Here is a 25,642-nt window from a genome sequence, read left to right as displayed (position 1 = left end):
TTATCATTTCCATTTATGAAAAAAATTGAATTATTACTTTCTTTCATGGTTTAGAAATTCACCTGAACCCCAGATGGAATTATAGCCCTGTGAGTCAATTACCTACTACTATGATAATATTTTATTATGCTGTCTAAACTTCAGGATATTACCAATACTACCATAAATTCACAAGTGAATTCTAGATAAACCATTGCATATTTTAGTCCTAGCTTTTTAGAGAAACTAGATGTCCCTTCAACAAGCTTCGCCTGCAGAAAGAGGTCAACAGCAAACATTCATACTATTCTTCCATTACTACAAATCCTGAAATGATCTATGTATCTTGGGTTCTGTGGTGAGATTACAGTGCCCCAAATGCAAATGGGTTCAAGAGAAGGCCATTTAAATTAAATAGCAAATGAGGTTAGGTCACTAACTACTGGCACAAGTAGACAACTCCACTAACATCGATGGAGATGTGTCCACTTACATGAGTGGGGAAATTGGACCAGATCTGATATTTGGAAGGGAAAGAAGATTAAATCCCTTGGGAATGGATAGATCCGGGGTACACTCTTCCTGGAAGATGTTTTTATACATGACAATTTATACAAACTAGTGCAGAGGTTTCCAAACTCTTTTTTGCTGAGCCCCTCTTCATAGATTCATGTTCCATGCACACACCCCTCTCAGGGGAGGGGTGCCCAGTACCCACAGAGACCTGGGCAGGAGGAGAGGGGAATGCGGAGAACCACTGCATCCCAGAGACAAAGTAATCATAGATCAACATGTGACTACTGCAGTTTCTTACATAGTCAAAAGTACTGATTTAAAAAAAAACAAGAGGGATAAACAATTACACACCCCTGCTGCCTCCTCTAAGTGTCATTATTAAGTGCCTGCAGGGCATACATGGAAATAAAGCAGGCAATGGAGAAGAGTCCAGGCAGACTGCACATGCTGATGAAGACAGTGATGAGCCTATAAGCCAGTAGAGTGAGAAAGTGATGAAGGTATGGTTGAGGGTGTGAGATGAACGATATGAAGGGAGAGAAAGAAGCCAGGTATAAGGGGAGGGTTGGATCAATGTGTGAGGAATGGAGGAAATGAATGGAAGGATTAAGAAATTTGATGGAATACTCAAAGAAAACACAACAGGAAGGGATGAAAGAATTAGGGTTCAGTGAGGGTCAGTAAGAAGGGATGGGATTTGGTCACCAGTGTTCGACTGAGAGCAAGGCAGCAGATGCTAGGAACCAGGCCCTGGGCAACAGGTAAAGGATCAGTGGAGAGAGGGGATAGATGACTGGGAGGTTGAACATGGGGTCAAAGAGTGGCCTGTGATTGAAGAACCGGCCAAGAGGACGGTCAGGGAAGATGTAACTGATGAGAGTTGGCTTGAAAGAGAAAAAAAAGAAGTGGAGGGAGGGGAACTAGGGTCAGTGTGGGGAGGCAGGAGGAAAAAACGTGGAGGGGAACCAGCTTAGGATAATTGGCAGTGGGGCCAACAGGGTGAGGCAATAGATGGAGTCAGTATGGCAGTTAAAGGAATAAGAAGGAGCACAGTTGACTTAGGGTGGGAGGCAGGTGAGTTTGAGCGGGAGTGATAGAAAGCGCATGCCTGGTTACTGAGAATAAGAAAAGTGGGGGGTCCTGGTCAGCAGAGAGATGATGTGGGAAACAGCAGGAGGGCAAACGAGAGGAATGAAAGGATGGGGTCACGAAGAAGATGATGGGGAAAATCAGTGTGCATACGTATGGCAGGGAAGAGCCAGCATGAGCTCAGGGAGCAGGATGTGAACAGAAATCAGAGAGCAGGGCTGAAGCCAAGTGGAAGGGATGGGGCAGCTGCGTTAAGGAGTCAGTGAGGCAGATATGGAGAGCAGAAGGGGGGCAATGGGGAAAAGGGGGTGGAGCTGAGGTCAGGGGAGGACAGTGATGGAGGTGGGTACAGGGAGCAGAACGGATTGATGGGGGCGGGACTGAAAAGAGGGAGCAGTATCAGGGGAGTTCAGTGAGAAAAGCAGGTACGGGGAGCAGAGGGGGTTGGTAGGTAGGTCTGAGGGGGTTGGTAGGTAGGTCAGAGGTAGGTCTGAGGTGAGGGAATAGGATCGGGGAGATCAGTGAGAGACGCATGGGCGGAGAGCAAAGGGGGTCAGGGTGAGGTGAGGAGACAAGTATGAGGAGCAGAGAAGGTCAGTGGGGGACAGGCGGGACTGAGGTGATGGAGCAGGGTTGGGGGAAATCAGAGAGGTGATAGGTACGGGCAGCAGAGGGTGTCATGGGGATAGGGTGGGAGCAGGGCTAAGGTGAAAGGAGTGGGATCAGAGGACACCAGTGAGGGAGGCGGGTGAGGGAAGCAGAAGGGGTCAGTGGGGGTGGGAGCAGGGTCAGGTGAGGCAAGCAAGGGAGGCAGGTACAGGGAGCAGAAGGGGTCAGTGGGGGCGGGGCTGAGGTAAGGGGGCGGGGTCAGAGGAGGTCAGTGAGGGAAGCTGGTAGGGGGATCAGAGAGGGTCAATGGGGTGGGGCTGAGGTGAGGGAGCGAGGTCAATGGAGGTCAGAGATCTAACAGGTATGGGGAGCAGAGAGGGTCAATGGGGTGGGAGTGGGTGAGGGCAGGTCAGAGAGGATCAGTAGGGTGGGGCTGAGGTAATACAGAGAAATGACGGGTACGGGGAGCAGAGAGGGTCGGTCGGGTGGGGGCCGGTCAGAGAGGGGGGCCGGGGAGCAGAGGGGGTCGGGTCGGTGGGGTGAGGCCAGAGGGGGGCCGGGGAGCAGGGGGGGGGGTCGGTGGGGTGAGGCCAGAGGGGGGCCGGGGAGCAGAGGGGGGGGGGTCGGTGGGGTGAGGCCAGAGGGGGGCCGGGGAGCAGAGGGGGGGGGGTCGGTGGGGTGAGGCCAGAGGGGGGCCGGGGAGCAGAGGGGGGGGGGTCGGTCGCGGGGGTGAGGCCAGAGGGGGGCCGGGGAGCAGAGAGAGGGGGGCCGGGGAGCAGAGGGGGGGGGGTCGGTCACGGGGGTGAGGCCAGAGGGGGGCCGGGGAGCAGAGGAGGGGGGGTCGGTCGCGGGGGTGAGGCCAGAGGGGGGCCGGGGAGCAGAGGAGGGGGGGTTGGTCGCGGGGGTGAGGCCAGAGGGGGGCCGGGGAGCAGAGGGGGTCGGGTCGGTGGGGTGAGGCCAGAGGGGAGCCGGGGAGCAGAGGGGGTCGGTCGGTGGGGTGAGGCCAGAGGGGGGACGGGGAGCAGAGGGGGTCGGGTCGGTGGGGTGAGGCCAGAGGGGGGCCGGGGAGCAGAGGGGGTCGGGTCGGTGGGGTGAGGCCAGAGGGGGGCCGGGGAGCAGAGGGGGGGGGTCGGTGGGGTGAGGCCAGAGGGGGGCCGGGGAGCAGAGGGGGTCGGGTCGGTGGGGTGAGGCCAGAGGGGGGCCAGGGAGCAGAGGGGGTCGGTCGCGGGGGTGAGGCCAGAGGGGGGCCGGGGAGCAGAGGGGGTCGGGTCGGTGGGGTGAGGCCAGAGGGGGGCCGGGGAGCAGAGGGGGTCGGGTCGGTGGGGTGAGGCCAGAGGGGGATGGGGAGCCGAGGGGGTCGGTCGCGGGGGACAGGTCAGAGAGGGGCCGGGGCCGGGCACCGGAAGGGGTCAATGGGGAGAGGCGGCGGGTGCCCGTCGCGGAGCGGAAGGAGCCGGGGCCAGGACGCCGGTCCCGGGCGGAGTGGCGGCGCTTGGCGGGGGAGGGGCGGGTGCCGAGGTCACTGACGACGGGAGGGGATGGGGGAGCCGAGCCGAGCCGCCCGCTCCGCCCCCGGCAGCTGCGCCCCGCCTCGCCCGCCCCTGACACTCACCGAGCCGCCCCAGAGCGGGCGTGGATGGAACCCGGAGCCGCCTCTCTCGGCTCGGCTCGAGGCAGCGCCGCGGCCGCAGCCCCCGCTGCGGGGACAGACCGATCCTGGCAGCACCGGGCGGCCGCAGGGAACAGGCTGCAACCACCCGGGAGACCGTGCGGGCGTGCGAATGACCCGGATGTACCGGGGGGCAGCAGGCAGGTGAATGCGCCTGCGCGGCGGTGGCCTTCACGTTGCGCATGCGTATGCACCTGCCTCAACCCTGCGTATCTCGGTGCCTGAACTGGTTTGCAAAGTGAGGCGGGAGGGTACAGCGACCAGTGCAGCCTCTTAAAGGCACAGCGACACCATTTTCGGCTGCCGAGGAAACCCACACACTGTGGATTAAGAGACTTCACATGTAGGCTAAGCTGCGGGAGCAGATGAGTGAAACAGAGATCCTGTTTTCTGGGCAGCAGCCTTTAGTAAGAATGCACACACAAAAGGGGAAGAGATCTTTTTTTTCTGATATCCAAGTAAAACATTTTTTTCAAAAATGTTTCCCCAAGAGGCCTTAGCTGGTCTTTAGTGTGGCTGCATCTTCTGAAGCCAAACACTCTTTTATTATTTAAAATTTGGCATTGCTGCATTACCAGCTCTATAGAGTGGTGGCCACACAATAAAATAGGCAAGCTGCCTTTAATGCCAAGAGTCTCAACAATGATCATTTCAAAGCTGCTAGCTTCTGATTTTCATACAGTTCCTGAATCGCAGCGCAGCACAGGTGGGCAAAAGGACAGAAGTAGTGCAATGAGAAAGCAGGTGGCTGGCTCTAAGGCTTTGGTGATTTGGGTCTTTGTAAACACAGCATTAAGATGGAAAGCAGCACTATGGGCAGAGGTGATTTGTTTTAGAGTAACCACACTGAAAGCTACGAGAAGTGTAGTCACTTGGTTCTGCTACTTCCTCTTCAAAAAAGAGAGGAACTCAAGTTTAATGCTGGAACTGTCAATAGCAATGACAACCCCACGTTAGTAAAGAGAGTGAGGAATAGAAAACTCAGAGATTCAGATCATGTATATGTACTCACTTTCTTATTACCATTGCTTCTGGCAGGACTAGAGCATATGTCCACTCATGCTGCTTTCCATACTCTGATATACTATACAAAGCTTCTGCACAAACTGGTAGGAACTAAGGGGGGATCCACAAAGGTACTTAGGCACCTACGTCCCATTTTTAGGCACCACAGCAATCCACAAAACTCCTGCTCGGCTGTCACCTAACCTTGTAGGCCTCGACACTCACTCTGCACCGAAGGTTTTTTTTCCTCTGGGCACCTACACTGCAGCCTCACTCTAGGTGCCTCTATTCTGTCCGAGCAGGCTCACTGTTGCCTCACGGTAGATGTCCGAGCACCTATTTCCCACCTCAGCCCCTGAGCGATTCACAAACCAGGAAAGATAGACATTTCGCTGCTCAAGTCACATGTGGGGGGGCCTGATCTAGTAGGCAGCCTCTGAGCATGCTTACTGGATTTGGCCCCTCAGGCAAGTTCACACAAACACAGAATGACTGCCCCTTGTCCCCAGGCTCTTTCTCTGGCTCATTTAAATATGCTATTGTTTAATTAAAGCAGAACAACGTGAAGAGGAGAAATTGAGGGAGACTATTCCATAGCCCAGTGGAGAGGCAATCACCTGAGAGGTGGCAGATCTCTGTTCAAATTCCTCCTCCTCGGGAGGAGCAGGGGACTTGAACTGGGGGCCTCCAAAATCCTGGGTGTGAGCACCCTATCTACTAGGCCAAAGGTTATAAAGGAGGGCCTCCTCGCCCCTCCCCAGCTGTTTTGTTTCAGGTCCCTCATGCACCTCAGGTAGCCAAGCGCCTATCTTTCCCCAGTTCATGGAGCACTAGCAGAGCTAGGTGCCTCCCTGCAGCCCAGATGTAAATGCCTATCTGAGAGGGGCAGGGCTTAGCACACACACCTCTGGTTGGAGTCTCCCATGGGCTACTTTAGGCAGTTCCTCATTTAGCATGCTGGCTTTGTGGATCGCAGTCTAAGGCACCTATCTGTCCTCATTTATAACACAGGGAGCCTGAACTCAGGCTTTGTGGATCACAATATTATTCCTGTGACTTTCTGGGCCCCTAAAAGTTAGCACCAGGACGATCAGCATTGCAATACCTAAGTCCCTTCATGGATCCCACCCTTAGAGCTGTGCATGGATACGTGGACTCGGTGCTGGGCAAACTAAAACCTTTAATATATATTTATAGTGGATCCTTGGGCTCTGAGTGGCTGCTTTACAGTGCACTGCTTGGCATACTTCACCCACAAAACCTGTCCAAACAGCCCAGGGAGGATCGCTCCAGTGCAAGGGTGATCCTCTAGAGGCATATGGCCAACATGGGGGCTTGCATGCCACAAAATCCAACCTCCTGTTGCCAAAAGCATGATTAGAGAAAAGGAGAAGTGAGCATGCCCCCTGGGCTATGCTGATCCTGGGCTTTGATTTTGGTCCTTTGTGTACGACCCAAGGGCAGGCTGTTCTAAAACAGCACAAGAAAGAAGAGATTCATTGAGCAGCACCAAGATCAGGGAAGTGCAAGGGAGAGATTAAAGTTACACTCTGATTTGTCCTCCATGCAGTTTGGATGAACTTAAGAATTTAGCCCATAATGTTCTCTGCTGCCCTCCTATGGCATTTTCCCCCCAAACTAGTTGATAAAAGTGGTGGCTGATTGGGGGTATGGGTGCCATCCATCCTGAAATGTGCAAGTCAGTCTCAGATTTTCATGGATCAGTCTTATCCTACAGCTTGTAGAACCTTTAAAAACCTCATATCTAGGGGCCAATCCTACTCCAACTGATGTCCAAGCCATGAAATTCAAGCAGACACTGGATCACGCTTTCCGTTTAGGTTGGATGCAATATCATGGTTGAATAGTATCATGTCATCAAATGACCAGATCCTGTCGCGTCCTCATGGTGCAGCTAGTTTGTCCCACTAAACACATGTAAGCTCACATAACCTTGCCTGAGGGTTGGGGACTTGGGCTATTGAGGACATTGTAAGCAGAGCTGACAGAAGAGCCCCACTGAAACAATAGAAAGGTTTATTATAGTACTTCGGCTGGAGTTTGCTGTTCTGAGAAGCTGTAACAATCGTGTCCCCCAAGTTGGGCACTCAACTGAATTACTTAACATTAGCGGATACTTTCAAAAAGTCATCCCTAATGACTAGAAAAGCTTTGAATACCATTAATTTTGCCTCAGATCTTAACTCCAAGTGTTCCCCTCTATCATAAATGCCTCTGAACAGCTTATTAGAATAACAGTAACAGAAACCAAGATGAGACCACACTTGCTAGTTAGTATCACATAAATGGTAGGTGGCAATAGTTGCTGTCAGCGACGTCAGTCACACAGCTGAACATCTCCAAGTTTGTTTTTATTGTACAGCACAACTCCAGTGTAGGAGTCTGAAGACAGATCTGACAGTGAATGTGTGGTTTTACTAATCTGCTCTAAAATGTTCTCCAAAATTAATAATTTATTTTAAAAACGTATATAAGTCCCATGCCCAAGGGAGTTAGGCACCATGAACAGCTACAATTGTTCTATTACTTTTAATTTTAATGGCAGCCTAAGGGAGAAAGTCAGAAATAATAAAATAAGGGAAGTTCTCTTTTGTCATTTGTACACAGAAATCACAATCTGGTGCATTGTCCATGAACAGTAGTGTTTATCCAGGGGGCCCATTAAGTTTTCCATTACATGTCTCAATGTGGAAACCAGGCTTTTCCCCACATCCAGAGGTCTTTTTTTTCCATTAAGACAGATTTTTACTGTAAAATCTTAAGAATGAAAGATAGCAGTTGCTTTTGTAACAATCCTTTGTTATACTGGAGCAGTTCATATCACCTTTCTGCTACAGATGAAACGAAGGTTATGTTTTCCCACTTTCAGATTTCTCTGCTCAAGTCACCGTGTCTAACATATGGGAGACTGCCGAAGTAGTTGCCTTCGGACTGCACTGTCCTTTAAGGCTTTACACATTTAATTTCAGCAAGTACAAATCGTGCAATATAACAGATATTACCTCACCAACCTTGTCTCTTCAGAAATATAAAACACTTGTAACAAACATGAATCAACTATGTAAATTTCAAAGCGTAGAGACAAAACAAAATGCCAAGGTCAGATTGTCCTATGCTTACAAGAATGCCTGTAGGGTTTTCCCCAATACAGTAACAGCACTTGACATTGTGCGTAGCCCTTCACCCCAGAATATCAAAACACTGTTTTTAAAAAGTGGCTATTATCTCCATAAAACAGATGCGGAAACTGAGGCACAAGGAAATTAAGCAATTTGCTCCAGCAAATCAAGGGCTAAATTGGGAAAAGACCCGAGATCTTCTAACTGCCACTCTCATACTCTAACCACCACACTATGCTGATTGCATCAGTCATTTCTTTTATGCAATTACTTGTACCAAATGATTAGGGCAGTTCCCTAGTCTGGTGTGGCCAAGGCCCTAGGACAACAAATACAGCACATCCACAGCTAGTGGACAGTTCCTGAAGGTCAAGAGATACCAGAGGGTAATAATGTTGGCCCATGATCAGAGATAACGCTGATATTACAACAATACAGCTTCTTTGTTTTGATATCATCACTGCCTTCCTTCTGCATTTCTGCCTGCTCGTATGTGGTAGGGGAGAGAAATAGACAAATATTGGCAGGTGTTGAAATTGCACTACAAACAGGATTGTAAAATAAGGATAAAGGAAGGTCAGAAGAGAAACTGCAGCTTTTAATTTAATTGTACTTTGTCCCCATTATAAAATAGAGCAACATCCCCTATGCTATGCTGAGTCTTTTATTAGCTTGTTGAGATGAGTACAATGCAGAATTCTTCCAGTAACTAGGGGTACAGATTATAATTGCATTGGAAGGTAATTCCTCATCAGATGTGCCACGGTGTTCTAAAAGCTATTGGTAGCAAAAGTGAAGTGGAAGAGTGAAAGAGAAACCAGTTTAAACAATCCTCTAGACAATTCAGCATTGTTCAACTCAGGAAGCAGTGGCTAGAAAGAAGAATTCAGAATGACAGGACCTTTGACTAGGTTCAAACCGAGGCTCCGTGATTCATTTTGGCTACAGTCAGCAAGGGTGTGATTCAAAGCCCACTCAAGTCAAGCCCACAAAAGTCCTTTCACCTCCAACAGCCCCAGACTCTTTAAACGTGCTTAAATACACCCTATTCAGCAAAGCACTTAAGCAGGTGCTTAACTCACATTCAAGTTACTAGATTTAAGCAAATGTTTACATGTTATGTTGAATAGGAATGGACTACTGAATCGGAGTCTATGTGACCTCAGGCATAGAGTCAGACTTTAAGGTCAGCAGGGACCATTATGATCATCTAGTCTGACCTCCTGCACAACGCAGGCCACAGAATCTCACCCACTGACTCCTGTAACAAACCCCTAACCTATGTCTGAGCTATTGAAATCCTCAAATTGTGGTTTAAAGACTTCAAGGCATCTTACTTGACCCTCCCTTCTGCCTTGGTTAGCTCAGCGGTAACCGGTCAACAGCGAGGATCTCACCCAAAGCTAGATATTGTATCGGTAGTGAGTTTTCATGTCTAGCCATCCACTCTTCCCCTTATAATAGTCTGAGTCAACAGTATTCCAGCTAATGAATATAATCACTGTTACAGGCAAGAAAGAGACATTTTAAAAAGATAGGACTAATAACCCTCTGCCAGAAAGAGAAAACTATTTCTATAAACCCAATCCTGCAGTTCTGATGTAGGCAAACTCCACTGATTTCAATGGGAGTTGTGTCGGCCTCAGGCATGTAAGATCAGCTTTTAATTTGATTATGTCCTTCACTGAAATGTTGTTGCTTTTTTAATTAGGTGCTGACTTCATTCATTAATAGAAGTTATTAGAACATTATTCTACGCATAATTGTTTTGACTGTGTCTAGTTGTCCTCCAGGGACATAGTCAGAGGATCACTTTAATTCTGCTTAGCTGTTTTCCCCTCTACAGTTTCACTTGTAACATCTTCTTTAGATCACATGAGATTCAAAACAATTGTTTTCAATGGTAGACTAGCTAGGTGACTTAGTTAAAGGACCTCTGCTAAACGGCTGGGGAAGAGGTATTCTCTAGTGCCGAGTCTAAAAGTCAGCATATAAGCACAAATTTCACCAAAACAATAATAGGCAAAGCCAGGTGTAACATGGGCATGAGACAGTTGTTCTCAACCTGCGGCCCAATCAGCACACAGCTGTGGCCCATGTGATATCCTCAGGGCCATACAGGTAATATTGGATGCAGCCCACATTCAGTGGTCTGAACACAGCTGCCTGGTGAGCATGCAGGAGGGGGAGCTCAGTCAGGAGTGTGACAGCGGCCTATACAGTAGAATCTAAACCAGAAAAGCACTGACTTAGTCTTCATCAAAACATTTTGCTCTCCGCTGTCTGCATCATGGGCGTCTGTGATTTTGAGAGCTAAGAACTAGTCTCCTCCCGTCTGATTGACGTTAATAAGAATTATGCATGCATAGTTGTTGAGGGGAAACAAGACCCCTGTGCGCATAAACCTATAATGTAGTCAAACAAGTGCCTCAGGACAAGAGAAGAGCTGGGTAGAGCTTCCCAGATAGGAGATAACAGTCAAATAGAAGTGGGCCAAAATGCTAAAGATTGGATGTCCTGTAAGATCATGACATTTAAGAGCCCAGGGGCCAGACCATGAACTGGTCTAAAGCAGGGTTTGACCCCAGCGATTCACATGTGTAATAAGAGAATGGTTCAGTCCTAAATGTTCAGTGAAGAAATTAGGTGATTTTGGGCATGATGCTTCACTGCCCCAGCCCTGGTGGACCAAATCTTCACCTGGTGTAAATCAGCATTGCTTCATTGAAATCAATGGAGCTGCACCCTTGTGCAAAGTGGGTGTAAAACATTACCAAATAAGGAGCCAGGAGAGAACCATTGAATGGATTATGTAAGGGCCTGATTCTTTAAGCTGTTGTGTGCCCTCAACTCCTATTAACTTCAGTGGGACCTGAGGGTGCTCAGCACTTTGTAACACTGAGACTTGTTTCTGCCACTGTGCTGCTTCTGTACCTTGGCGCCAATTTGAAACACTCCCCCAGTCTGGTCTTTGGATCCATCTACACTGCCCCCCCCCACACACACACACCACCACCCCAAAAAAGTGTGCTCTTAACTGGGTTATGTAACCTGTTTTAGCTATTTCAAGTTAAAAGAGCAGTGAAGCCAGGGCAACTCCGCTTTTAACTCCCTTTAGCAGCTTGAGTTCAGCCTTAAGATTTCCTAGAGGTTTTAACTCGAGCTACTAACCCAAATTAAAAGCTGAGTTGCTGTGTCTTCACTGCTACTTTAACCCAAGTAAGTAATGCAAGTCGGCTAACCCATGTTAAGAACATTTTTTGCAGTGTTAACATACTCTTTGTCCTGCTCAGTGGAGTAAAAGTGATAGCTTGATTCGCCAAAACCTGTTTTTTGTGACATCCAAATGCACTTTCATTTATAATCTGAGCAGGGTTGAACACACAGCTTCTAAATGGTGGGGGGAAAAAAACCTCACAGACATTAGTCATTCAGTGTCACCAGCCATATGTCTATTTTTAAAATACACACTATATTCAATGCAATTTACATCAATGTGCTCCTAAGGGTCACCATCTGAAGAATACCATTACTTGGTGCAGGGAATTTTTGAAATAACCCCCAATTTTCTATTAGACCATACCATCTTCTCAACAGAAGATCACTGTATCATTTTTCTGCAGATTAAGGAATCCCAAACCATGATCACATAGTATATTTGGATTTAAACATAAAAAGCATGTATTATTCACTATCTGTCCCAAGATACTCAGCAAGCTAGAAGCACAGACATAGCCTAATCCTGTACTCGTATTACAGGCAAAACTCCCACTGACAGCAAAAGGAGTTTCACCTGCATAGGGAATATGGAAGTAGGTCCTTTTCATGTCACATGATCATTGCCAGGTGTCTGGAGGACAGACAGAACACAGCGTCAGGCTCTGATTCAGGGAAGGACTTGAGCACAGGCTTAACATTACAAAAGTGCTTTGCTTAATCAGGGGAGAATAGCAGAAAGGTGGTGTGAAGAGATGTCAGACTTCTCCATCTTTCCCTTCTTTCAGAACTTCAGCGTGACATCTTTGAAATCCTTACCACATACTAAACTTAAATCTGGCATCAAATCCAGCCCTTTAAAGTTTACAGTCAGAAAAGCGACTAAAATAGACATGGATATTCCATTTTTTGAAAGCTTTAAAGTATATTTAATAGAAGAGAAGATTTTTCTGATCAGTCTATAAACTCCACATAAGAGCTGAAAAATTATGTTGCATCCTTTCTGCTTTTTTATCACCCGTAATAAAATTTATGCAATCCAACCTTAGGTGAATATTTTGCTGACAAAGCATGAGGTATAACAGAATCCAGCAATTTCCCCTCTGCAACAGTGTTGGCTGTGTATACGCATTATCATGTAGTCTTTAATTACATGATCACCTTTCTTAATCCTAAGAATTTGTAATTGACTTCAGTTAGAGATTTTACTGCAAATATATCTATTCATTAAAGTCTTATTCCCTGTTCTCTGTAAGTCTTGGTGTTCCCTACAGTAGTGAATAATCTGAAATAGCACTTGGCAAATTCTGTTAGGGGAATTAATGACAAATCAACCCTTCCAAAGATTGATTTCTAAGACTGAAGAGAAAAAAAAAGGGGCACACACGGAGCTTTAAAATAAATGGATTCAGAATTACAGTTGTGTGTAGAATGTTCCTTTCCCAATACAAAAGGAGAAAAATTAATATAGGCCCTTAGCAACTCAAAGATTTTTGTTCTATTTAAAGATGTTTACTACATAGCTTGGGAGCTGCATTTCTCACTTTGAAGCAAAGTTAACTATTGCAATTCATTAATTGACAAGTGTAGCCACTGAATGTTGCCGTCAATCCAGACTCAATATTTTACACTTTTACCTTTAAAAACAAAAACGCTCTATTAGCTTTACGTGGCTCAAGAACAATACACAGAACTACTCTATTATTAATAATCTGTTTCCCCTTCAATAAAGCTTTTTGGATATTTACTACTGTCTGATGACCTATTCATTGATATGTGGGAATCAGAGTACAGTAAGTTAGAGCACAACACTATCCTTTGGGACAGAATCCAGAAATAACCATCTATTTGATATCAACCCAAGGGATTTCCTAAGGGAATGGAAGCACCATGACAGTGCAAGTCATCAATGGTTTAGGAAAATGAGACAAATCCATGTCTGAGGATCAGATGCCTCAGGAGATTAGCAATGTGACATGGAGCCTTCCTCCTGTAGGTCATCAGTTCATATCCAGTCCAGTAGTGATTGGAAGCCATTAAACATCTAATCGTGTTTGGTGGTCTATGTGGCATGAGAGAGGGATTCCTAATGGACAGGTGTCCACATCATAAAGCCACCAACATCCTCATTGGGAGTCTCAGCAGAAAGGAATGAAACTTGATAGACAGAGACTGAATGAACCACATAGGAGGTCCAGGGAAGAGGTACACTAGTAGGGTGTAGTAAGGTACCTTGCAGTGGCGAAGATGTGGCCAGAGCACTTGTGTTTCCAGGGCTGCCAGTCTGACTTTAGATTTCTTGCCAGCACTTAATTAAATAAAATAAGTACATTTTAAGGCACTCTATTTTAACCCTTCTTCACTACCTTCGTTAGGAGAACATGGGGAACCTGACAAAGAACTTATCTCCAAACTTAGCACTCACAAATGGCATCCAAGCCTACGTCCACTGGGTCTCAATAAGTCTTGGAGAAGGAGGAGGAAAGGGGATGTGGTCTGCAAAACAAGATCATGCGTTATTCTTACACACAGTTCTGCAAATTCTAAGTCCCCAAAATGCTACATGCTGCATGTATCTACCCACATTCCAGGTCTGCTAGAGGAGACCAGAAGCAACATATATAGAGTGCCTCCATGGGTATTGGTTAGAGGTGACAAAAGACCACTGAGGAAGAAAGCTGGGGCACATGGCCTGCAGCATGAGGTAAAATAGCTTGACGGTCTCATTCTGGCACCAAGCCCTTTTATCTCTGGATCTCAGATTCCACCAATACTATGTAGGGGATGCAGATTCATGGAATCTGCTGCTACCAGCTGTGAATTCAGGTGCATTTTCATACCTGCATTTCAGTTAACAACTCCTTCACAGCACATGAGCAGTGACCACATGGCCCAGTTTTACTGTATATTCTATTACGGAGCAAGCCCATAAAGCGTCGAGCTTCCCTCAACTCCCATCGAGTAAAAGGTGAGTTGAGCATGGTAAGTACCTTGCATGATTCAACTCTTACTGAGCGGGTCAGTTCTGAGTACAATGGGCTTAGGTACACTTATACAATACAGATGTGGAAAGAGTTCTTAAAACTATGATTGTTTATCATTTGAATTCTCTTCAGATTTACTTTCAGATAGTGATTCAACAATTTACATTTAATTCCACCAGTCTAAAAACATAAACCTTAGAACTTTGTTATAAGAATTGTGTTCAGTGCTGCAAATGAATCATAATATTTTGCGGGGGTTGGAGGTAGGAATTCTTACTTTTTAATAATTTACACTGTACTTGTAGTGAGATGTGAAATAGCCTTTTCAAGAATATCAGAAAAATATCCAGCCACAGATGTTGCCACCTTAAAAAAATGTCATAGGCCAGGAGTGCTGGAACAATTTGTGTAGTGGGGGTGCGGAGAGCCATTGAACCAAACTGTAAACCCTGTCTATAATGGAAACCACTTCAAGCCAGGGGGTGAAGCCACACTCCTAATTCCAGCACCGATGTCAAAGGCTTTTTGAACTATCATGCAAGCATTTATGAGCAGAAAGTCATTCAAGTATCTCTAGAAGATTGGAAGTTAGTGAAGAAGATCCCACTTTGACACTGCTCATTTCTCCTCCTTGTGAGGAGCAACTCCCTTCCTGAGGCTAGCCTCTCCAGGATCTGTAAGATTTGCTAAAGACAAATTGTCTTTGGCATTGTGGTCCAGCAGATACAGTGCTGGCCTGGGTGTCAGGAAAACTGGATTCTATTCCTGCCTTTCCCACTGGCTTGCTGTGTGACCTTGGGCAAATCATTTCACCTCTCTGCTTCTGTTTCTCCACCCACCCTTCATCTATTTACACTGTAAGCTCTCCAGCACAGAGGTTTCTCCCCCTATGTGTTTAGAGAATGCATAGCAAAGTAGGACCCCTATCTCTTTTGAGGCCTTGAGCCATTAATATAAGTAACAGCAACAAAGAACTTACAGTCTAGGGTGGAGAGAGAGAGAAAGAGAGAGAGGAAAGGTTTGCTGTAACAGGATCACTTGGTTACTCACTTTTGGTACCAGCATGTACACAGCTAGCTATTCCAGTGCATTATCATCTATTGTAATGCATGCAGATGCAGGTGAAACGTCAGACTTTGGGGTAAAGTTACATGGTGGTAGGGGAATTTGTCCTTCAAAACACCCTTAGTATTAATGGCAGATTGATCAAGCAATTTAAACTCACAAGGGATACAAGCTCTTGCTCAACTATTTTCTCTTTTTGAAAAGAGTTCAGTTTTGTGAACCAAGTACAGATACATTTTATTAAGCCTTTTAAAGCTCAACTGGATAGGAGAGAAGATGGGTGATGAATGTTTAAGATACAGATTAAATACATTTTCTAGGCATGGGAGTCCTGGGGGGCCTGTCAGGGGGTGGGGGTGTGGATAGGGGTCAGGGCAGTCAGGGGACAGGGGGAGTTGGATAGGGTGTAGGGTTCCAGGGGGCGGTTAGGGGACAAGGAGCAGGAAGGTTGGATGGTTTGGGGATTCTGAGGGGGGCAGTCAGGGGGCGGGAAGTGGGAGGGGGCGGATGGGGGCGGGGGCCAGGCTGTTTGGGGAGGCACAGTCTTCCCTACTCAGCCCTCCATACCGTTTCACAACCCCGATGTGGCCCTCGGGCCAAAAAGTTTGCCCACCCCTGTTCTAGAGACAAAGCCACTTCAAAAGGTCCTCTCTGGCATTAATGTTGCAAAGAAGGCTCTTCCCTTCCCGCACGGGAATACATAAGAAGGATTTGCATTGCTTAGAAATGTAAGAGGAAGTTGCATTAACTCAGACACTGACTGAGAATGCTACTTTCCTTATATTGTGCACAGAAGATCATGCCTGCTAGAGATAAGTGGAGGGGGAGGACCCAAAAGCCTGTGCACTATGCAAATGATCTAGAGGCAGTTAATCCCTAAGAAAATGAGAACCTAGAAACACCACAAAGTCCACTAGGCAACAAGCTACACAAAAATCCAGGGAGCAAACTAAAATTCCTCTTTGCTATCTTTAACAGAGCACTCTCTCCAGCAGCTCTGGACAAAATAGAGAACACTGGGCTGAATCCTGCACTCCTTGTGCATTCAAAACTCCCACTGAGGTCCAAGGATATAGAAGGATTGCAGAATCAGGCCCACTGTATGTGACGGGTCTGCAGAATCAAGTCCATTATATTCAATGTGTTCACCTGAGCAAGTTCTTCCCTTTCAAGCATCCCGGTTCTCCTCCCTTGTCCCCTAGAACTGGCTGAGCTACCATGAGAGTCTATGGAGAGAAATCATGCTGATGTTATACTGGTTGCACGAGAGATCAGAAGAGTCCCGTAGTAAGACCCACATACTAGCAGTCAACGACAAAAAAGCATTTTCAGTCAGAATATAAACAAAGAGCGCAAACTACTCTGGGTGGCTGGGTCTGGTAATACAGCACACCAAGTAGATTAGATATAAGGCCCATCTTTTTGTTATGTGCTTGTACAGCACCTAGCACAATAGGGACCTGGTCCACGACTGGGGCTCCTAAGAGCCACTGCAATACAAATAAATATTTTAGATGTACTAAGATTTATATTTTATACACACACAAATTTATCTGGTAAACACTAATCACATAAACAGAAAAACTGGGGGTGGACCTGAACTAACCCCTCCCCCCAAAAATCTCAGGGGGCGGTCTCCTTCCCTTCTTCAGCCTGAAGTTTTCATGGTATTTGAAACCCCCTTCTACCAGAAATTAATTTCAAACCAGCAACCAGAGCAAAGATACTTGGATCCAATCCTTAAATAGATATTTGAATAGCTTGTTCATTCAGAGGGAATCCTACTAATGTTCTAATTTGATAAATTGTCTTTGGCAATTGCCTGTGGATATTTGTGATACGTGGAGCATATTAAAGAGAGAACGTGGCTCCTTACAGTAAATATTTCTTGAGGCCTCAACAAAAGCAGAGTGCCAGATGAACCTACTAATGGCCGCAGATCATGTTTTCGGGACATGGCCAGACCATTAGAGGCAGCGAGCTGCCTTAGGAGTCATCTGCAAACACAAAACGGCAGCTTTTGCCACTAACAAAACTGAATGGGGGCAGAAGGTTTGAGGAAACAAGCTTGGTGCCGTGATTTACTTTTTAATGTCATGCTGGTGAAAGGTTCCAGACCCACAGTCTGAAAAACTAACACCCCCCGCTCCAGTATATGCTGGCAAAGGACACGGCCTGCTCCCTACCATCATGTTTCAGCCCTGACCTGGAGCTGTGTGCTATAAATTACAGATTCATCCCTGCCGTAACTCTACTGTCTCCAATGGAATTACAGTCAGAGTTAAAATGGCTCTACATCATCAGGAGTGCACAGAAGAAGAGCTCCTCAACCTGTTGGCTGCAAATGGAGGGATGGATTTGGTGCTGCACCTCCCTGAGGCACAGTGCAGAAGGCACAGCCTAGGGGGAGGAAGGGCAAAAGATGGCTTTAAAGCCACCTTTGCACCACATGAATTCTGGGCTGGCTGGAGGCCTGTGCAGCCCCCTGCATAAGTTAGAGCCCCTGCGAAACTGCTCTAGTTTATGGCTGCTTATGGAGCAGGCCAGGCTTTCTGTAGCGGTCAAGAAACCTCCATCATGACCCTTATGCCAAAGGCTGCCAGGAGGGCAATCTAGGGCTGCATACGCTTGCACCACAGAAATTCTCCCCCTTGTTTACAGTGACTGTACGGTTTCTATATGTCATCAAAATGGCCTTACTGGGACTAGAGTGGAGGCCAGAATAGGCCCAAGAGTATTTTACAGTGCCTAAATAGCTGTTACAATAACATTAAGTTGGGTATTCATGGTAGACTGTCTACACTTGACCTAGAGAGTGTCTTCTCTCTCATTATGTGAGAAAGGGCATCAATGTGAACATCATGATAGAGAGGCCAGCCCTCTTTGCAAACTTTTCAAAAGGGCTTTAAGATATTGTTTAACTTGATTTCCAAGTGACCCTTAACACCTGTAGGCAGGTTGGGGTTACAAGGAAAACTCCCAGAGGTGGAGGATCTGCTTGGATCTGCGATGGCATGGCTGAACAAAGCTAACGTTAACTATCAGGTTTATTTTTTGGTTGACTTTCAGGTAGTTATTAGTTCTTAGAGTCCAGCTCTTGGGCTTCTCTGTGCCATGTTAGAGGACATGATTCTAGGAATCTTTGTCCCCAGAGGTCTCTTAATACAAGTATCCTGTGGAGCTAGTAATAGAGCTTTGCTTTAGGTTTTGGGTCTGGCAATGGCCTCCAATTGTTCTGTTGGAGATAAGGAACAGCCCTGAGACTCTAGAGGAAATGTCCACCATTCAGCTGGAAGGATGCGACAGCAATGCAAGGCCATGGAGGCTGAAGGAAAGACATATAGGAGAGCGAGGTATGTGTGTGTCGGTGGGAGGGGGGAAAATCCAGAAACCTCGAAGAGAAGCATAGATTTGAGGAAAGATATAAAAAGGAGCATCTAGACATTGCCAGGCCTTCTGAAACTTTTTGCAAAGATACAGGTCTCCCTGGATTCCAGGTTACTCCCTTGACACCATAAATCCCTTCGTGTCCTAGGCAACCTACTGCCAAGCAACTAACTAACTGTGGAAGCAACTGCTCAGCAGTGCTATAATAATCTGCACATTCCCAGAAGTTATAATTTAGTACCCTCAAATAAAGCAGTTTAAAATAAATAGTGCAAAAAAGAGGAAGTGTACTGTATTTCCAGAGCAGTGAAACAGGAAGTCCAGCTCTGCTGTCAATTTTTTTGACAAGTCAGTAGTTCCTCAGCTGAGATTTCTTACCATCAGACATGGCAATGTTACGAATTCAGGACATGACTTCCAGTTCATCTGACTTGATTATTCTCTGTGTTTCAGTCACTAAAAACTTCCTTCCCCTTCTGGGTTCACGGCTCCTGGGCCATGCAGCCGTAAGGCTTACTGTAGCTCAGTGATTTTCAACATTTTTTCATTTCATCTCCTAAAAAACGTGGAGGTGCAGACCCCTTTGGAAATCATCAACATAGTCTGTGGACCACAGGTTGAAAATCACCACTATAGATCGATGAAATCAATTTTTTTTTTCTTAAAGGGTCTCAGTCAAGGTTGATGGGACACAAGTGACTAACATGGTCCCATTTACACAATTTGTAGCTTAGAAACTCAGAGTGAAAGTGGTCAGTTTTCTCACACAGTTGTCCCACTAAGGTCAAACAGGTTGACTAATATTAGTAACTGCTGACCAGCGTGGGTAAGAAATTCATTGTGTTCCTTTTTAAACACGCATTTGGTACTGCCACAAACAGTGCATGAATTACTATCCATTAACAGCACTTAGAAAATTGCGTCTGGCTTTATTTAGCATGCCTGGTTTGAATTACACAGAATTGAGGCTGAAAAGAAAGACCTTTCTGAGGGGACCATTGACAAGAGGGGTTAATTTTTAGACCTACTAATGGTGACGTTAAAATTTAAAAGAAAAAAAAAGTCTTGCAAGCAGTTTTATGTATCCTGGTTACAACGGCCTGAGAATTGTTTGTATATTGGTCCCCACATTTTGCAGTGAGTGATTCCAACTTTTCACACAGTCCCCTTGGCAGTTACTACAACTGACCTAAGTATTCTGGAGGCACAGAGTGCATCTTCGCTTCCAGGGTTCCAGTGATTATTGCTGACAAATTCTTTGTGGTATTACAACAAATTAGGTTGCGGGTTAGGTTTCCATTATAACTCTAGCATCCATATTATTTCTTAAATACAGAGGGTTGGGGTCTAATGGTCTGACAGCCAGGTGAATTCCGAGTTCTTCTCAGTCTAGCTGAGCTTCACTCTTACTGAGTCTCTCTCAATAAGAGCCAGGAAGAGAACCCAGGAATCCTGACTCTCAGTTTTCTACCTAGCTAGTAGATTTTATATCCTCCCTTTTCTAGGCAGCAAACTTTGAAAAATAAAGGAGAGCTTGCACATTAGGTACCATGGTAATGAACACCATGAAGATAGATAAGAAAGAGAGATTTGTTGCAGTACTTTTGCAAGTAAGATGGGTTTTGATGTACTTTTTGTTGTTAGAAATGCAGCACAATTCAATACAAACTTCAAACCAAAGGAGCCAGTGGAAGCAGGAACCACACTGATCTATTAAAACACATGGCCGATTCTACAAGGATCCTTCAGCATCTCTTGGGTGGAAAGATCCTAGGAGCGTGAGAGCCTTGATATTTAAATTAACGGTGAGTATAAGAATATGGACCAGAAAGACAGCCTTAGAGCTTGTGGCACCAAAAACAAAACTAGCTTATACTAGGCCACATAAAGAGTCACAGGTTAGAGGGGTTTAAGTTAGGTTTGTACTATCAGGGTAATTTTCAGATTTCACTTTGCACAGAAGACGCTAAGGCAAAGACACTCCTTTTCCACTGGGAGACAAAGGCTCATGTTGCTGAATCCAAATTGCTGCTCCAGCAATTTCTAATACATAGGTATTGTCAGTATAAGTTTTCCAGCATTCTGAAGCAGTCCTAAGGCCCAGAATTGTGCCCGTACGAGTTAAAGAATGAGGCATCTATGAGTTGGTCATCTCAGTTCAGTTCCTAGTGGAACTGTGTCTCCATTACAGAAGCCACCACCACACTTGGTGCTTCCTCAGCGAAGAACTGTGCTTAGACACTGTAGTGATGAGTGCCATGCAAAAACCTACATTAGCTGATCAGACAGATATGGCACAGAGCCTGAATTAGCTTTGCCTAAAGTTAGGCCTTCTAGGTCAGGGTTGAGACACAGTGACAGGGCATTGTGGGAAAGATCCTCAGCTGGTTGGCCTAGCTCCATGTGATAGGTTACTCATGCAGAAAGGGGGCCTATCTTGGCCACTGGAGCTAGCAACTGATAATCCAACCTATAGTATCTAATCAGATGTTTAGTGATATTTGTAGGCAAACAGAATGAACTCTCCCCCCTCCCCCGGCTCTGGTGAAGTGAGGGAAGAGATGTATTTTGTTACAGGCCAACTGCAATGCTAGGCCCTGCTGCTGAAAGGTACTGAGACCCCTCCCCTCTCCCGTCTTCAGCGTCCTTAGAGAGTTCCAATCATAAAAAGAAAGAATTTCCATTTAGACTTTCACTGGAGCTAGGCTGACTTATCCAGCTGTGGATCTGACCCTAACAGAGTTCCATGCACTTTAGCAAGAAATTCTCCCTTACACTTTCCCAAACCAAAACACAAGAAATACCTTGTTTGGACCTCAAATAACTTGATCGCTGCCATTTATCCTACAGTAACTTTCACTAAGAAGAAATAATAATTCATTAGAGTGACTACGGCTTTTCTACATCCTGCAAACTGCATTAAACTTCTCACTGGCCGCACTAGCTAAGCCTCTTACATCTCTATCTGGCCTGTTCATATTTAGAGGCACAGCAGTAAGGCCCAATTGTTTTTTCTCAGGTCTTCCCATGTCTAGGCCTTATTAACTGTGCTCTCTGTATTACTGAAAATCCATTACATGCTTCTTACCAAGCAATGTAAGCTACAGATCTTGTTGAAAGAAACACATACTCTAGACTGTATCAGCAACGTTTTAAAAGGTGCTGACTGGCTGTGAGCCTGATCCTGTTTCTGCTGGACCCAGCGAACTTGTTGGAATGCCTGTTTGAGTAATACACTCCCAGAACTGCGATTACTTTTCTCTCCTGACACTGGAGAATCTGCATAATAGACATTTCACTGTTCCCACTGCACAACTGCCTCCTGCAAGGTTTCTTGCACCTTCCAGTATAAAACCTGGTACTGGCCACTCTTATAAAGAGCAGACCAGATAGACTATCTGGTCCAAACCAACATGGCAATCAAATCCCAGATCCCTTCAGAATTTATTTCTTCTTGGAACAAAAAAATACAGGGTTAGTGATCTTGCTGTGATGAAAGCAGATCCCCCTTGACATTTCCTGTTCCTATCAGGCAACTGATGAAGTGGCAAACACAAGACCTATTCCTCTTGTCTTTTTAAAGGGACTTTAAAGAATGGTCCATTTACAGATAATAGCTCATTTATGCATTGGTCAAGCTGGGCATCAGAATATGACGTTCTAACCACAAACCAGGCAAATCAACTAGTTATAATTATTTGGTTAATTTCCTCTGTATTTCACCATCATTCCTTTTGAACCACACTATAACTTCTTCCTTAAGAAAGGGAGGTGGCTTTTGCAAACAGAAGTCATGCTTGCAGCTTACAGCCATTGTGCTGTCCCTTCTCAGACAGGGAAGTACAAAGCCCCAAAAGCAGAAGTGCTTTTCTTCTCACAGGCCAGTCCAATACATTTTTGGCTCTCAGGCTGAACTTCTAGCTGTGTTAGCCAATAACAGGTGCAAGATTTGCATTAACAATAACAAAGATTCAAAGGTCTCAAACCTGGCATCTGCTCTAACATAAGGGGACAATCTGCTTTTAGTCAAAGGAAAACTATCCAGATCAGTCTGTAATAAAATGGCCCTCCAATATCATGTCAGTTGCTGCAGTCAGATACTTGGATAATCACAAACAGCCTCCGAGGAGCATGCACACACCCATGCATCCATGAGGAAATGTTAGCCTGCAACTCCTAGCAACTGACAAAACTGGCAATCATCAATTAAGAATGCTGGGCTTCAAACTGGGAGTTACTGGAAATTGCAGTGATTGAAACTAGGAACATTATCCACTCGCTGGTGTTTCCTTGGGACTGACATTTGCTGTGATTATCTTTATTTGCAAGGGAAGAACATGAATAGTACTTAGCACTTACACAGCACTAGTATGTCTTATGTAATGCTAATATTCCAGTGTTCTAGCCTTATTACTTTTCATCTTCAATTCACTTTACAAACATTAACTAGCTGATCTCCACAACCACATCCATCAGGTAGGTGGACAGAATTAACCCCATTTTACAAGTGGGGAAACTGAGGCAGCCAAGCCAAGTGACATTAAGGTCACAGAGGGAGTCACGATCAAGGTTAAAAGCGTAACTCAAATTCCTGCCTCCCAATCCTATGCTCAGACCACTAGGACATCTTCCCCATAGACTATGCCTCTTTAAGCCCTATTTCCACCAGAGGCCCCTTTACAGTCTGATTCTTCTGTCATGTAAGCTGGTGTAAGTCAGGGTAACTCCACTGCCTTCAGTGGAAACAGGCTCGTGTAAAACAGGTGTAACTGAGAGGAGAATCAGGCCCCGCGGATCCGCAGGTGGATAAGTCCAGCCACTCTCTTCTTTGTAATTTACTTCTCTGAGCCGTGAGCAGTCCCATCAAATCCACTCTCGTGCCAATGGCTGAGCTTTCCATTCTTTGCACCTTTTATTGCTTGATCAACAAACTAAGGATTGTGGGCTATTGATTTGTATAGTTATTTTAAAGCCAGGGGCAGGGAGAAAATCCCTTTATTGTAAACAAACCTTTTGATTGAGATTTGATTATTTGTGTATTTATGAACTCACTTCTTTTGCCATCTCCACTGAGTGCAAGGGCTCAGCATTTTGTAAAGAAGCTCTACAAAAATCAATTGAATTGAATGCAAACCCTTTCTTTCCCTAACTCTGCCAATTCCTCTGAGAAGCTCCCAAGCCATTCTTGCCTTATTCTTCACTCGCCAGTTTTGAGAGTTCAAACAAACGGTCTAAATTTCTGAGATCATGTTTCCAAAAGGCTCCGACGGAGGCACCTTTCCTTACTGCTCCAACAAAAAGGAAATCTACTGGTTTGATTACTTAGCTTTATGCATCATTTGTCATAATCATACTCAACCTCCTGCCTTTGCCCCCAGAAAACTTGGGACTTTTGCCATGAAAAATATAGCACGTGGACATTTCAACAGCTGTCCCGCACCCTAGCTAAATTAATGTGCTTTGAAATCCGCTGCTAAAAAAGGGGTGAGAAGATTATTGGGTTACTAAAGCTGCATGAACACCCCAATGCGGTGGGTAGGTCTGAGCCCATGTTGCAGCCGGGAGAACAGAAGCACTGTGACTTGCCCAGGTACAGCACATAAGAGGCAAAGCCAGGAATCCCCAAGAGTCCTGACCCCAGGAGCCTCTGTACTCTTCCAGCCGTTCGAGAAATTTTGAACTCAAGGGCCAAGTGTAAGAGAAAGATCACCAGGCAAGCCCAGGGGCTGCTCGTTTTTCTCTTTTTAGAGGAGAGGGGCGTCACGCCAGTGCCATAAAAAGAAAACCTTCCCACATCAACCTAACAGCGATGGATAAAAGTGTCCTGGGTTTTCCCTATGAGGAATTTCCACCACTCTGACATCTGCAAAACCTCTTGCTTCCTTCCCTGACCCCACACCCAGTGTGAACCCAGAGAACTAAAACAAGCACCACAATAGACCCCGCCCGGCCTGCATCCTTTGCACTCAAGCCAGTTGACTATGACCCCTTTCCCTCATCGCCAGTTGTCCCCGCTCCCCCACCTGGGGGCTGGGGCTCAGAAGCCAGCTATCAAAGGAGCACTTCCTTTTATTTCTAGGACTAGGAGTGAGAGATGGAGCAGGAGCCCTCATTCCTGCTAAGCACTATTTCCTTAAGGCGATGATGGTTCTTGGTGGAAAACCTTCAAGGTATCCCCCTCCTCCCAATATCATGGTATGTGGAGTACTTAGCAGAGAGGTTTGTATGCCACTGTTAAAAACAGAACCGCCCCCATCGCTTTCTCTCTCACACAAACCTGAAATAAACGTTTTTTAAAGCTGAAAGAGGAAGTCTCCCTTTAAGACAGGCGGGTGCCTAACACTATGAGGAAGTAGGAGAGTTCAAAGATCTACCCCCACACCCCACGCCCCAGTTCCTCAAGGCTGCAGCTGTTGCTTTCCAGCCCCAAATGACACCCATTAATGAAACCAGTGATTTCGCCCACCACAATCGACCTAGCATTGGAAATAGCCCTTCGGCGAGTCCCACACTCACCCCCCAGGCCATCTTCACCCCCCTGCGGAGGAAACCCCACTCTTGGCCCTCAGCCGAAATACAGCCATTGCGTCTGGGGCTGGTTTTGATCCCAAGCCACGACACGCCCGGCCCCCCACGCACGCCTGGGCGCACCCACAGTGGGCAGCGCATCTGGGCATTGCAGAGGCGGGGGGAGCAGAGGGCGGGGGAGGGAGGGACACGCTCGCCGCCGCCGCCGCTGCTGTCACCGCATCCACCCCGGAGCAAACAATCGTGCTCGGCTCGGCTCCTCCGGGGGCTGTTGCTTGCGGGAGGTGAAGCCCTTCGTGCACGTGCATCGCGTGGGGAGCGTCTCGGTAACGGGGGTGGAGAGCACACGCAGGCGGCTCTGGAAAGGCACACCTGCGGGCCGGGGGGGTGGGGGAGGAGACGGGCTTTGCTCCTGGCACCTTGTGTCGGCAGATGAAGCGCCGTCCCATCCCTGC

The 25,642-nt window shown here is 46.3% G+C and overlaps 1 protein-coding gene across 2 annotated transcripts in view; it reads right to left on the bottom strand.

The window, feature by feature from the left end:
- CYRIB (CYFIP related Rac1 interactor B) overlaps positions 1 to 25,642 on the bottom strand; it is a 149,212-nt gene that overhangs the window by 123,326 nt on the left and 244 nt on the right. Inside the window, exon 1 of one of the 2 annotated variants that reach the window (XM_074943853.1) lies at positions 3,806 to 4,058. The exons of the other annotated variant lie outside the window; for it this stretch is intronic. The gene's annotated coding sequence lies outside the window, so the exon portion shown is untranslated. Of the gene's footprint in view, positions 1 to 3,805; positions 4,059 to 25,642 lie in introns of those variants that run through there. 2 annotated transcript variants of the gene reach the window in all.

Source organism: Natator depressus, chromosome 2 (genome assembly GCF_965152275.1).
Source record: "Natator depressus isolate rNatDep1 chromosome 2, rNatDep2.hap1, whole genome shotgun sequence".
Lineage (NCBI taxonomy): Eukaryota > Metazoa > Chordata > Testudines > Cheloniidae > Natator > Natator depressus.
The sequence above is the reverse complement of the archived record's forward strand: the minus strand, read 5'-3'. Positions and strand labels throughout refer to the sequence as shown.